Genomic DNA, 12,731 nt, shown 5'->3' on the forward strand with positions numbered 1-12,731 from the left:
GCCAACTTTTTAAATAAAAAAAATATTTTTTGTACCGTTATTAACGGTACCTGTCATAGAACGGTTTTTTTCGTTTCTGAATATCTCTTACAAAATTAACCCGATTTAAATGAAAATTTTTATACAAAAGTGTGTAAGTAAAGATAATATTAAAATTTTAGAAAATTTTCAAAAAACGCATTTTTGGTTTTTTAAAAAATATTTCAAAATTTTTTTTTGAAAAATCAATTTTTTGAAAACGGATCAATGAAAAATTTTTAAATTTAGTTTTTATGTGTAAATTAATTATTTCTTTAAAATGGCATACCAACTTTTTTTTTGAAAAATGTTAAAAAAATTTTATATATAAAAAATTATTTTTTTAAAAAACGGCTCCTACAATTTTCAAAATTTTTTTTCTAAAAATACCTTTTTATACGAGAAATAAAATGGCATATTTGTTTTTTTTTTAAGATATTTTAAAACGGAGTTTTATTAATTATAAAAACAGATTTAATTTTTTTATACTACTTATGAAATTTCTTCAAAATATCGAATTTTAAATTTCTTGAATAAAAAGCTTTAACATTATAGTTACTTTAAGCATAAGAGCAAGTACGTGCGACCCCAGTCGTGCAATTTATTTTTTTTTCTTTTGAAATTTGATTTTAAGATTAAAAATGCCATACCAGTTTTTTTTTTTGTTTTGAAAATTGTTTTCTTTTTTTGTTTTTGTCAAATGATTCTAGCGATTTTTAAAAGTGTGTTTTAGAATTAAGATAAAAAAAAAATGCAGCGAAAACGTTAAAATGGATATTTCATATTTTCTTCAAAACTTAATTGAGTTTCAAAACTATATAAATTTTTTGTATTTATTTTACAACTTAGAAAAAACATATTACTCCATTACACAAGTTAAACATTTTTTAGTTAGCTAGTTTGTTCAAAATCATAACCTTCCCTTCTAACTTTATCATAACAAAAATCCAAGCAAACTTGCTTTATAAAAAACACATGCAAATATCACATCCTTTTGAAGAAATCCTTGAATGAGCATCACATAAACTTTCTTGGATTCAAAACTTTAAACATCAATTTTAATTTTCTCCAACTTTTTGCTATTTTCCCTTCTTCAATTTAAATTAGTCGATGATAGATGCGTCAAATGATATGCCTTTTTTCTACGGGTATAGACGGTGTAACGTGTAAAGGCAACGTATATACACAAATTAAGACCGACATCTGCCAGGCAACAACTTACTTGACGACATTTTATACGCTCAAAAAAATATTGCTAATTAACTAAATTAAGTTGTTATCCTTACGAGTTGTCATTCTATTCAAAAGCCTGTAGATTTTCATCTTCAAAAGAACAACAACAAAATCTAATTATACAACTTCTAACGACGACTGTGACGAGGGCGGGTGTTTTATACCTGCTAACCGTTTTACGGATAAAAGTGTCTCGGGCCCGTGTCATCTTTATGGTATTTGTTTTTGACATTTCTGATCCTTTTTTTTTTTTGCCTTAAGCATAAATTATAACTTCCTGAGTAAAGAAAAAAAAATGGGCAGCTTAGGGTTTAAATTTGATGAAAAGGTTGAGGTGTCTTACGCATTTTTATGTTTAGATAAAAAAGAAACGAGTCTTTTCCTATCGGCTGCGTTCATTGTGAATGAATTTTTGGAAAGGTACCAAAACAAGTCAAATGAAAAGGGTAAGAGGAAGAGGCTTTAATTTCCCAACGGATTATAAGGTATGACGTTGCCTGTTTGCTCTTCAAAGTTACTAGGTTGCAAAAAAATTTTCTGAAGTGACAAGGTCAGTGTTTTGAATATATTCTTATATTATCTGTCAAGAAAGGTTCACCTACCACGCAAAATGAGGAAATTGTCATAATTGGCCTTAAGAAAAGTTTTTGTTTCATTTTTTGTTGTTGTTTTTTTTTTGTGTTTTTTTTTGGGAATTTGAAACTTTTATGATTATGTAAGGTGTGATTCTTCGTCTTAAATGGAATTAGGCATTCAAAAATGGCTTACACAATACTTAAACAATACATAATGAGATTTTTCTTTGCTCAAGGTAAAGAGAGGGTGTGTCTTCCCCGTTGAGATATTTAAATTCTTATTGTAGTTAAAAACAAAAGAAGGATTTTATTATGAAAATAGTAGAACAATTCAAAGAAAAGCTTGTTACTTTGAATATAATAGCAGAATAAGAATAAATATTTATTGTTATATAGTGGTTTGGTTGTATGTATAATTTTAGCAGCAGTTTATACGAGTAGCTAGTTTCCATTAAGTTTTTATTTTTATAAGAGTATCTGAATAAAGAACAAAAGTAATGTGATATAGTCAGTTATATTAAGGACAAAGACGATGTAGCTACCTGTTACATTTAAATAGGTTGTATGTACTTGTACATACACAGAAGATATGAAAGTAAACAAATACTTTCTATTTTTAGAATAGAAGTAAATCAATTTTTTCTCAGAGAGTTAAATGGGCTAGATATGGGTTGGAAATGGTTAAGAACTGAAGTTATTCCATAAGAATGAAAGAGTTTGTCTAAACATTTTTAATTTAAGTTTTTTTTTTATCAGAGTATATTAATTTTTAAGAATTAACTTAAAAAACACATGTACACGCTACTGAAGTTATACTTCTCAGTTCTCACTCAGTACATGTAAATTAATTTCATTTAATATTTTTAATTTTTATTATTTTTGTTTTATATTTTTTTTATTATATTAAATAATCAAAAAGCGTAATTTTTTAACAATCTCAGCTTATGGGGATCTTAAAAAATTTTTTAATGCTAGATCTCCTTACCTTAAACCAAGATAATCTGACTTCCCTGAAAATGGTTATGCATGAAAAAGCCTTTATAATTTTAAATTAAGAATCTTAATACAAATTTCCAGGGCTAATTTTTTAAGAAAAAAAAAATTCAAGCATAAAGGAAAAAACAAAAATCATGTGTGCAATTCACACGTGGTAGAAGTGAAACCTTAAAAACTCATTTTTCTTGAAAAAAAAATCTAAAAAATCTATCGCTTGTTTCTTCCATCACATTTAAATCTATTTTTTACCGACTTCCAAAAAGGAGGAGGTATTCAATTCGTCTGTATATATATATATATATTTTTTTTATGTTTGTTACCGCATAACTTTGGACAGAGTAAATCAATTTTGATAATTCTTTTTGTATTGGATAGCTGGTGGCTTCGATGTAGTCTCATTTCAATTTCGTTTAGTTACAGCAATAGGAACTATTAGAAAAACCATAAAACCCATTTTTGATCCATGGAAGTCGGTTTTGTTTTTTGATAAAAAAAAGATTATTTTTTTGCCGTACTGCGACGTACTGCATTTTTAAATACTAGAGTACTGCCAACTCTAAAGGTGAAACGACAGCCCTGCTGCTCAATTATCAGTCTCGGAGATATCGATCGCGTCATAATCAAAAAGTAAATTTTTATGGCTCACCGCCGCTAAAGAAGTATAACTTCAAAAAAATGCAAAAACAAATCTTTCTTAATGGCTTTATCCTTTTTGAATGGCTTTGAACCAAAAAAACAATTTAAAAATTATTGAATTTCAAAGAAGGCATTGACATACATACCTACATCAGATTAGCCTTAATAGATCGTAAAGCATTTGATCTATAGTGAAATAAATCGTGTACAAGTAACAGTCGGGCTAGAAGGAAATTTAAAAAAATCTTCAAATTCAATGATAAACTAAAAATATCACTATAGAAATTGACAAAATTATTTGAAGGAAACAAATTATGAATAAAAGAACACAAAACATGTAAAGAAAAAAAAAAGTAAAAATAAATTTTTCTGACCAAGTTACAACAAAAAATATTTTTTTCTTACAAAATACATACTATGTATATCTATTAAAAAGAATTAAGGAAGTTACTTCAAATTTCGTTAAAATTCTAAAAGAAATATAAAAAAGTAATAAAAGTTGTTATATTAATTAAAAAACACCTTTAAAATTATTTTTAACCTCCAAATACAGTTTTTTATTAATATTGAAGGAACCGTTTAAAAAAACAAAAGGTATTCCATTTTGCCGATTAAATAACATCTTTTAACAATTTTTCTAAAAAATGTTTTGAAAAAATCGATTTACAAAAAAAAATTGTTTCAAATTAAAAATTGATATCATTGATATTTTTGAAAATTTTAAGTAAAGGTTCCTAAAGTCTTTCTGTACAACATAAAATCTTTGAGAAACTTAGAAATCAGACAGGCTCCGTAAATAACGACTCAATATTTTTTAAGTAGGATTTTATGTGCGGCATTACAAAAAAAAAAAACTTTTTTTCATTTTGGTCAAATGATCCTTAAAAAACAATATTCTCTCTAGGGAATTACCCCCAACTCTTAACCCTTTCGGACCCAGCGTTACTCTCATGTAACATTTTTTTAAAAATTCGTAAAAAATATTAAATTAAACAATTTTTTAGGTTACGATGGCTTAATTGAAAGATAATAATGCCTTGTTACTGGATTATTACAAAAAGTTAGTCAAATATCATACCTTTAATTTTTTTTATCGAGAAAGGGACCGGAATTCACATTTTTTTTTTTGCAAACAAAATTTTTTTTATATATGGTCATAATTTTGAAAAAAAAAGATATAAAAAATGTTAATGCAGAAACTGTTTTGTTTTTTTGCTTAGAAGAAGTAGCACACATTATAGTTAGACATTTTTTGGTGGTCATAGGCAGTGCATATTACATGAGAAAAACACATTAGTTTTGCTATTTATTATTTTGGAAAATAACTTTTTGCTATTCATATTTCTTAGTTGTGATGTTTTTGACCCGATAATACCGAAAAAAACATTTTTTAATATTGATTTTCATAGCTTGGGTTCTAAAGGGTTAACTACCATGTCTGAAACAAATTGCTTCAATAATAATAACTTAGGATGAAGCTTGAGAAAGAGACAGATAAACAAAATTGCGACACCCACTTTTTGGCATTCTCCACCTTGGAAATTTTTTTCATTGTTGTTTCAATCTTGCTCAATAGTTCCTCTGTTGCGCAAGTAAAAATATGCGTGGCACTTAAAAAATATGATAGATTCACACAAAATTCTTTAAAATAAGTCAATGCTGGTTTGTTTTTGGGCATTCTTCTTTGTATGAATTAATTTTGGACTTGTTTTCTAAGTATTTCTAATTTCATATTAGGAAACGATAGTCTGGAACATTTTAGAAAACATCAACTGATAACCTTTTTTGACAAAAATATAATAAATAAAAACTTTAAAAAAACGAAAAAAAGAAGCAATATTTTTTGTTTTTGACCTCTAAAATTCCAAATATTTTATTTTAAGATCCAAAATTTTGAAAAAAATTTTAGGAACGACTTGAACCACTAGAATCCAGAAACAACTTTTAAAAAAATCAATTAAAAACAATAGTTAGGTTTTTTTCTTTTTTTTAAATTGGAACAATCTGGAAAAATCGAGAAATACCCTGAAATAATTTTCCAAAAAAGTGGAAATTGTTTTACACACCAATTAATGAGCGGCTATCGCGCTCAATGAATGGAACACCTCAAATTTTGTTCACTATGCCAATCAATCAGGTTTATTCGGTAAGATAATAAAGTTTACCTCAATATAAATTACTGAAACAATGTTCACAAAAATCATTCAAATACTTCAATCCTTAGTTACATGTTATGATTTTAAATTCCTATTTATGGATGATTGAAATTAGTAATGACAACCTTTTAACTGACATCTAGGGAATAGAGAAGAGACCATTAAATTGACCCGTTTCAAAAGCCTTTTCAGTTTTTGTCTAACAAAACTCTTCAACACCATCATAATGTTGTGAGACTATTATCAAAGTGGGACTGAACTGACACTTATTTAATTATCTCGAAAGGTCTTCTATTCCCATAGGTTCGTATCCATATTATAGTAATGAACATATTGGAAAAGTTTATAGAGTTGCCATTTTGATTTTTGTCTCGAGAATTTATTTAAATTTACCATTTTTAATAATTATCTTCTAAAAACCCAATTTTTGTTATATTCTGCTTATTCTTTTGAAGTTTTTTTTTTTTTTAATAGGTACTTAGTTCCTCCAAATTAAGGACATTCCACTAAAAATTAATTTTTTTTTTAAGTAAAAACAAACTACAAGACATTAATACATATTGTGTTTTTTTTTTTTTCTTTTATTTTATATGGGTTTTATATTTAAATCCAATTGTTTGTGTCAACTCCTTATATAGTCTATTGAATAGGCCCTTTTGAATGCCAATTAAAATTAAGGAAATAATAGCGCAATTAATAATATCCATGGCAACCATAAACCAGAGAATCTAAAAATAATACCCTCAACATGTTGTGTGTTAAAATTGAAATGTCTATGTCCAGGACGAACGAATTGCATGACAAACGTGCCTTTGTATCTAGCTGATGCTCAAAGTCCATGTCTGTCTTCCATAAAAGATTCCTATCAATTTGAAAATGAAATGTGACAAAGATGACGCAGGACATTGTTTCATGGTTTCAATTGATTGCAACACATTGACGGTTGTAATGAAAGCTTGACGTAATATTTCAATCAAAAAACGCCAACACACTCTATCATCGTGCGTCCGAATGTCCTATGAAAATATTTCGATTTTTGCATCGAACGACAATAAATTCCACATCCTTTGAGGATTAATATTAAGAGGCTCTCAATCAAATCAAAAGTGTCCATTTACATTTACAAAAAATGAAAAAACTTGATAACCCCTGAAACTTTTTTAATAATCTTGATTGTCCTTCTTTTTTAAGATTCTGTTTTAAATTTTTGCCCCAACAAAATTAAATTTAAAACAAAAAAAAAAAAAACTTTTCAATTTTAAAAAGGACTACCTACAAAAAAATCATGGATTCTAATTTGGAGCAACAGAGAGAAAATGCTTTTCCCCGAGGGTATTTGACTTTTTCAAATTCAAAGACCTATTACCAACGAAATCTGGGTCAACCCGGTACATGAATTATTAAATCACATTCCAGCCAAAAAAGGACAAAACAGGAGATGAAATTTTACGCAAATGATAGCTATTTTATAGAATAAAACAACAGTAGGAATATGTAGGTACTCTATCGCCTTCTCTCTCTTTCTTTTATATTTCGATATTTTCAGATTAATATTTGATTTTGAAAATGCCATCGGATGAACACTGAGATTTTGGCCACAAATTGTTAAGGACCTTAGGGTGAAACTTATGAATGTAGGTTAATGTGTTTCTGTATATGTGTGTGTATGTTTGGTATAACACATTATTCGTACCTTGTAAATAAATAATAGCGAAAGTATATGACAAAATACAAGGTTAGGAAAATAAACTCAAACAAAAGTGCTTCCTGGAAAGAATTGGGAAAAGACTAAAAAAAAAATAGTTTGAAAGAATTAAATTTTTAGTTCAAAGATGAGATAAAAGCTGAGAATTAATCCAAATAATTTTGTAAATTAATACCTTTTTCTTCAGTAGGACAATATGAAAAGGATTTTTTAAATTTCCTTCCTTTACAGACTTTAGCAAGGCGTTTGATAGAATATCACATAAAATTATATCGTTTAAACTTAAAGCTCTAGGATTTCCTCCCGGTTTTATTCAATGGATGAATTCATACCTTTATAATCGTAAATATCAAGTACTTTTTAGATCTTCAATCTCAGATCCATTTATTGCAAAGTCGGGCGTCCCACAAGGAAGTCATTTAGGCCCCATAATTTTTATTTTGACAATCAATGACGTAGAATCAGTCATTCAGCATTGTGAAGTCTCTACGTACGCAGATGATATGAAAATCTTTAGGACAATTTCATCGTCAAACGACCCTTTGCTTTTGCAAATTGATTTAGACAATTTCTTTGTTTGGTGTCAGAAAAATAACTTAGATCTTAATGTTGAAAAATGCCAAGCAATCACATATTCCCGCAAACGACTCCGTCCTCCACCACGTGACTATTTTATCAATGAATGTATTGTTTCAAGAGTAACAACCATTAAGGATTTGGGTGTAATTTGTGATAATGAACTTAACTTCAGATCCCACTATGACAATATTATATCTAGGGCTAATTCTGCTTTAGGTTTCGTCAAGCGCTGGTCTAAAGAGTTTTCTGACCCTTACGTTACGAAATCACTTTATACCACGTTTGTGAGGCCTTTACTTGAATATGCTAGCCAAGTCTGGTCCCCTTATCACCAAGTCCACATCAAGAGAATTGAAGCAGTACAGCGTAGATTCCTCCGTTTTGCCTTAAGAGGACTTCCGTGGGTTGATAATTTCAACTTGCCCCCTTATCAAGAACGTTTGCAACTCATTAACTTACAATCTTTAGAAAAACGTCGCGAAGTTGCCGATGTTATTTTCATACACCAAATTTTATGTAATGTAATTGAAAACTCCACCCTCCTCGAGCAAATTAGTTTTAACGTAAGTTCCTATTCTCTCAGAACGACCCCGCAATTTCATCAAGCTCTTCATAGAACTGATTATGGCAAAAATGAACCGATTACGAGAATGTTAAGGAATGTTAATAAAAATTGTAATATTTTTGATTGTAATAACAGCAAGATCACACAAAAAAACCTACTATATGGTATTTCATAGCCCTCTTGGACCTAAAGATTAGTAAAGATTAGTAAATAGTGAAATAGTAAAAGAGAAACTGAAACTGGACTTTTTATTTTTTTTACTGATCTAACAAGTGCATAAGCATGCTTTTTTATTTTATTTATTGTTTTTTTTTCTACACTTTTTTAATTTTTTTTACTTATTTTTAAATTTTAACTTTATTTAATACTTTATTTTAATTCTTTTTCTATATGGTTGTATGTTTCCCCATGCTCCCATATAGTTACATATTTATTTTTACATTTTGTATCTGCTTGTAATAAGCAGCCCCGCTCTTATCTCGTGTTTATTTTTTTTCTTCAAAAAACTCTAATTTAAGTGCCGATATGACTAGCCACCGCAAGTGCCATCATACTCGGTGTAAATGGACCCCAGCGCGTGCGGTATCTGGGGGGGAAAGAGGCGTGGGATAATTTAATTAATAACTGCTTCATATATTTCGTTGAAAAGTTATGTAGGTACCTATTCCCTTTTTCAAGTCATACTTTTCAAAAGCAAAAATAGCCGAAAAGAGCGTTATGTATTTGACTTTTATGTATTTATGTATGAATTTTATTTCACATGCACAGTGAGCCTGAACAAGTTTAAGGTTGACCTAAAATGACGACAAAAACTAAAAATGAGGCTTTGTTCCTGAAGGCCTCATCAATAATAATACGTTTTTACCAAAATCGGATTAGTTTAATTTTTCGAGATACCCCCCGTAAACGTGTTTTTTTTTCGGGAAAAATTCATATCAGCACAAGGCTCGAGTACGATAACTTGGGCGCCGAGAATTGAAAACTGTATTTTGTAGAGGTATTTAATACAATCATTTTTTGTTATGGGAGGGTGGGTCTATGTCCCCCCCTTTAGGCGGGAGGGGTAATTTTCTAAAAAACTACTAAAAAATATATTAAAAAAACAACGGCAACACTTACAGTTATCAATGATACCTTTTTCAAAAGCTAAAATTGTACACTTAATTTGAGTTTTTAAATCCAGTTATTTTAATCAATGGATTTCGAAATAATCGATTTCAAAGTCAACATTTGTGAAAAATAAGTATGAAAAAAACACATTTAATACTATTTTTGTCAAGACTATGGATTTCAATACGGGTTAAATCGATAAAGTAAACTACCACAATAAATTCCTTATCAAATACTGAAAACCATATGTTGTTAAGCCCTCTAGTTGTTGAGAAAATTAAAAAATAGGAAAACTACTTTCTACAATCACACATGACGCATATATTATGACCAATTGGTCATTCCATAGAAACGAAACCTGTTTCCAGTTTATCGCGTTGAAAAACCAATCAATTTTCTTAAAAGTGAGACTAAAGGGTTCATCATAAAATCGATGTTGTTAAAATTTCACGAAACACTCATCAAACGTAGCCAAATTAATCCCAGATAAAAATGGTAACGGAGAATGCGCGTACTTCTCTCCTACATTACCGTTTTAGTTTGTGAATAATTTAGCTACGTTTAATTAGTTTTTCGTGAAACTTCTAAAACATCAACTTTATGTTAAGCCCTTAAGACTCAACAATTTTCAAGAAAAAATCCTGCTATTGAAATAAAAAAATATATTTTTTGAACCATTACCTACCTACACTGGCAACAAAGGTTTCGTTTTAGTATGTTTGATGAACTTTTCCGAAGGTTTTTGGTGTGCTGAACTTGAATCAGAGTTTTTCTATCAGCTCGCGTTTTCGAGATGTTTCTGTTATAAGATAAAATCTCTATAAACGATTTTTTGCTACTTTTTAAGCATTTTGATAGTACCTGTATCACTCAAACTGAATTTACTAGAACATAAATAAAGGCAAATTTGAAATCAGCAATGCCAAATTGAAGAAAGAAAGAAATATCAATTTTTTGAAAACGGGTCAGTACACATACATTTTTTGAAATTTTGGTTTTATGAGTTTTTTTTTTGCACCGAAAAAAAAATTTGATAATAACAGCTATCAAATTAACATTTTTCAGTGACAAAAGTCGTCCAACAATTAAAATATCAATTTTGATATTTTATCATATCATTTTGACATTTTTTAATTTCAGGTGGGATAGTGAAAATTTCACTTTGACAGTTAAAATATCATTTTGACATTTTTTAAAGTTTAAGTGGATAGTGAAAATTTCACTTTGACAATTAAAATATCACTGTTGACTAGATTTTACGTTTTAGGTTTTATTATAATGAAACCTATTTCTTTCCTTTTCATTTTTATTATTTTTATTATTTTAAGAATTTTCTTTCTTTTTTCAAAACATTACTGAAAGGGAATATTCTTTATTCTTTATTGATATTCTTTATTGATATTATTTTTTTCTATTATAGGTGATATAATTGTTTTGTTATTTTCTCCCAAACTATGTGAAGTAAAATCTTATTGTAGATCAAATTTTCTCAGTAAATCATACATTTTACTTCGAAAAAACACAAAGCGCCTTTAAGTTAGTACATATTAAGAATTTTTTATTTAATACTTTTCAATAATTTGGAATGAGAAATTGATATGAAAAAATGATAGTAAAATATCAAAAAAAATTTCCAAAATGTGCCATTTAAATATCATCCTGATAATAAAAATGTTGTTTTAACATTTTAAATATCATAAAACACATTTTATAGAGCATTTTTGGCTGATATTTAAAAAATGTTAAATTGATATTGTTTTTTTTTTTTTCGGTGTGAAAAATGTTCGAAAATATTTATTTTAAAAAATTTTCTCCAAAGATTTTCAAAAAATATTTTTTGACATTCGTGGCTTAAAATTTTTATGATTTTCGCCAGCAAAAGTTTCATTTGACACTAGACCAGTTTGTTCAAATATACAATATGTCCTTTGTTCACTAAGATACTTGTTCCTAGCTATACATAATTATATTTCCTTAAATTTGTTATGTTATGTAAATTTCAGAACTCGATATGTGGATTTAGGTTAATTCCGTTTTAACAGTATTTTTTATTTGTTAACAACACAGTTTTTCATAACCATTTCGAAATAAATTTTTAAGAATTGAATTGAAATATTCAAATCCCCAAAAAAATAATGTTTACAAACTTTTCATATGAAAAAATAAGCCGTAAAAAATCAAAAAAAAAAATGTTTTACTACTTCATAGTAATAAAAATATACATTGTAAATTGTAAAAGGAAAAGGTAAAACAAAAAACGAACTAATTTATTATTGCGTCTGTACATGAAGCTGCAGCCTAAATGGGTGGACGGATTTCCTTGAAATTTGGTACATTTATTTTTTAAATCTCACCAAGAATTTGTACCTCCCATCCAAATTTTTCGATTTATTGCATTTTTCTTGAAATAGTTCGAAAGATTTCGATTAATGTGTCTTTGCCGTTTTTTTTCGAAAACTGACATTTTTAGAAATATTTTTTTTTTTAACTTTACAGACACATATTTCTTATCCTTTTAAATGATTTTTTGTACTAAAATTTAAAAAAAAATTGGAACAAAATAAGAAAAATTTTTTTTTAGGTATATTTTTAGATATATGTAGGGGAAAGTGGCCTAAAATGGCACCCCAAGGTAAAATGGCCCCCTTGCTAGAAATCGTGAAAATCGAAAATAATTAGAAAGTTTTATGAACGCGATTCTTTAGTTTATCTGGCAAAACCAACATATACGAAATTTCAGGAACTTCAAGCCATTATTTGAAATTTGACAGGTCTCTATCCACATCAAAAAGTACACTCGTTAAAATTTTGTGAAATTTTTTTTTCAAAAGAAAAGTATAAAAAACATTGTATTTTCGAAAAAGAAGTTATTGTGTGTACGCATGAAGTATTTCTTAATAATGTACTGAAATAATTTGGTTTAAAACGATTTTAAATTTTTTGGTGTAAAAATTAAATTGAAAAAACTCAAAATGGGCAAAATGGCATACTTAGTGCCTGGGTAAAATGGCATACCTATTTCACATGTCATTTTAAATTTTTTTTCACATTTTCATTTTTTTAAAGTGAAAATAGTTGCTATTTATGAACGATGCACAGAGAGGAAGTCCTGGACTGAGGAAAGCCCTTGATTTTGATTCTGTCAAAAACCTGGAAAA

General features: G+C 28.2%; 2 protein-coding genes across 4 annotated transcripts in view; one reads left to right on the top strand and one right to left on the bottom strand.

Annotated features, from left to right (window-relative positions):
- LOC129911836 (glutathione hydrolase 1 proenzyme-like) overlaps nucleotides 1-598 on the bottom strand; it is a 126,558-nt gene extending 125,960 nt beyond the window's left edge. The window contains exon 1 of the mRNA XM_055989804.1: nucleotides 578-598. The gene's annotated coding sequence lies outside the window, so the exon portion shown is untranslated. The remainder of the gene's footprint in view (nucleotides 1-577) is intronic.
- The window catches only part of LOC129911835 (otoferlin-like), a 194,726-nt gene that overhangs the window by 29,426 nt on the left and 152,569 nt on the right, over nucleotides 1-12,731 (top strand). The gene's annotated exons all lie outside the window — the stretch shown is intronic.

This window comes from Episyrphus balteatus, chromosome 2 (genome assembly GCF_945859705.1).
Source record: "Episyrphus balteatus chromosome 2, idEpiBalt1.1, whole genome shotgun sequence".
NCBI lineage: Eukaryota > Metazoa > Arthropoda > Insecta > Diptera > Syrphidae > Episyrphus > Episyrphus balteatus.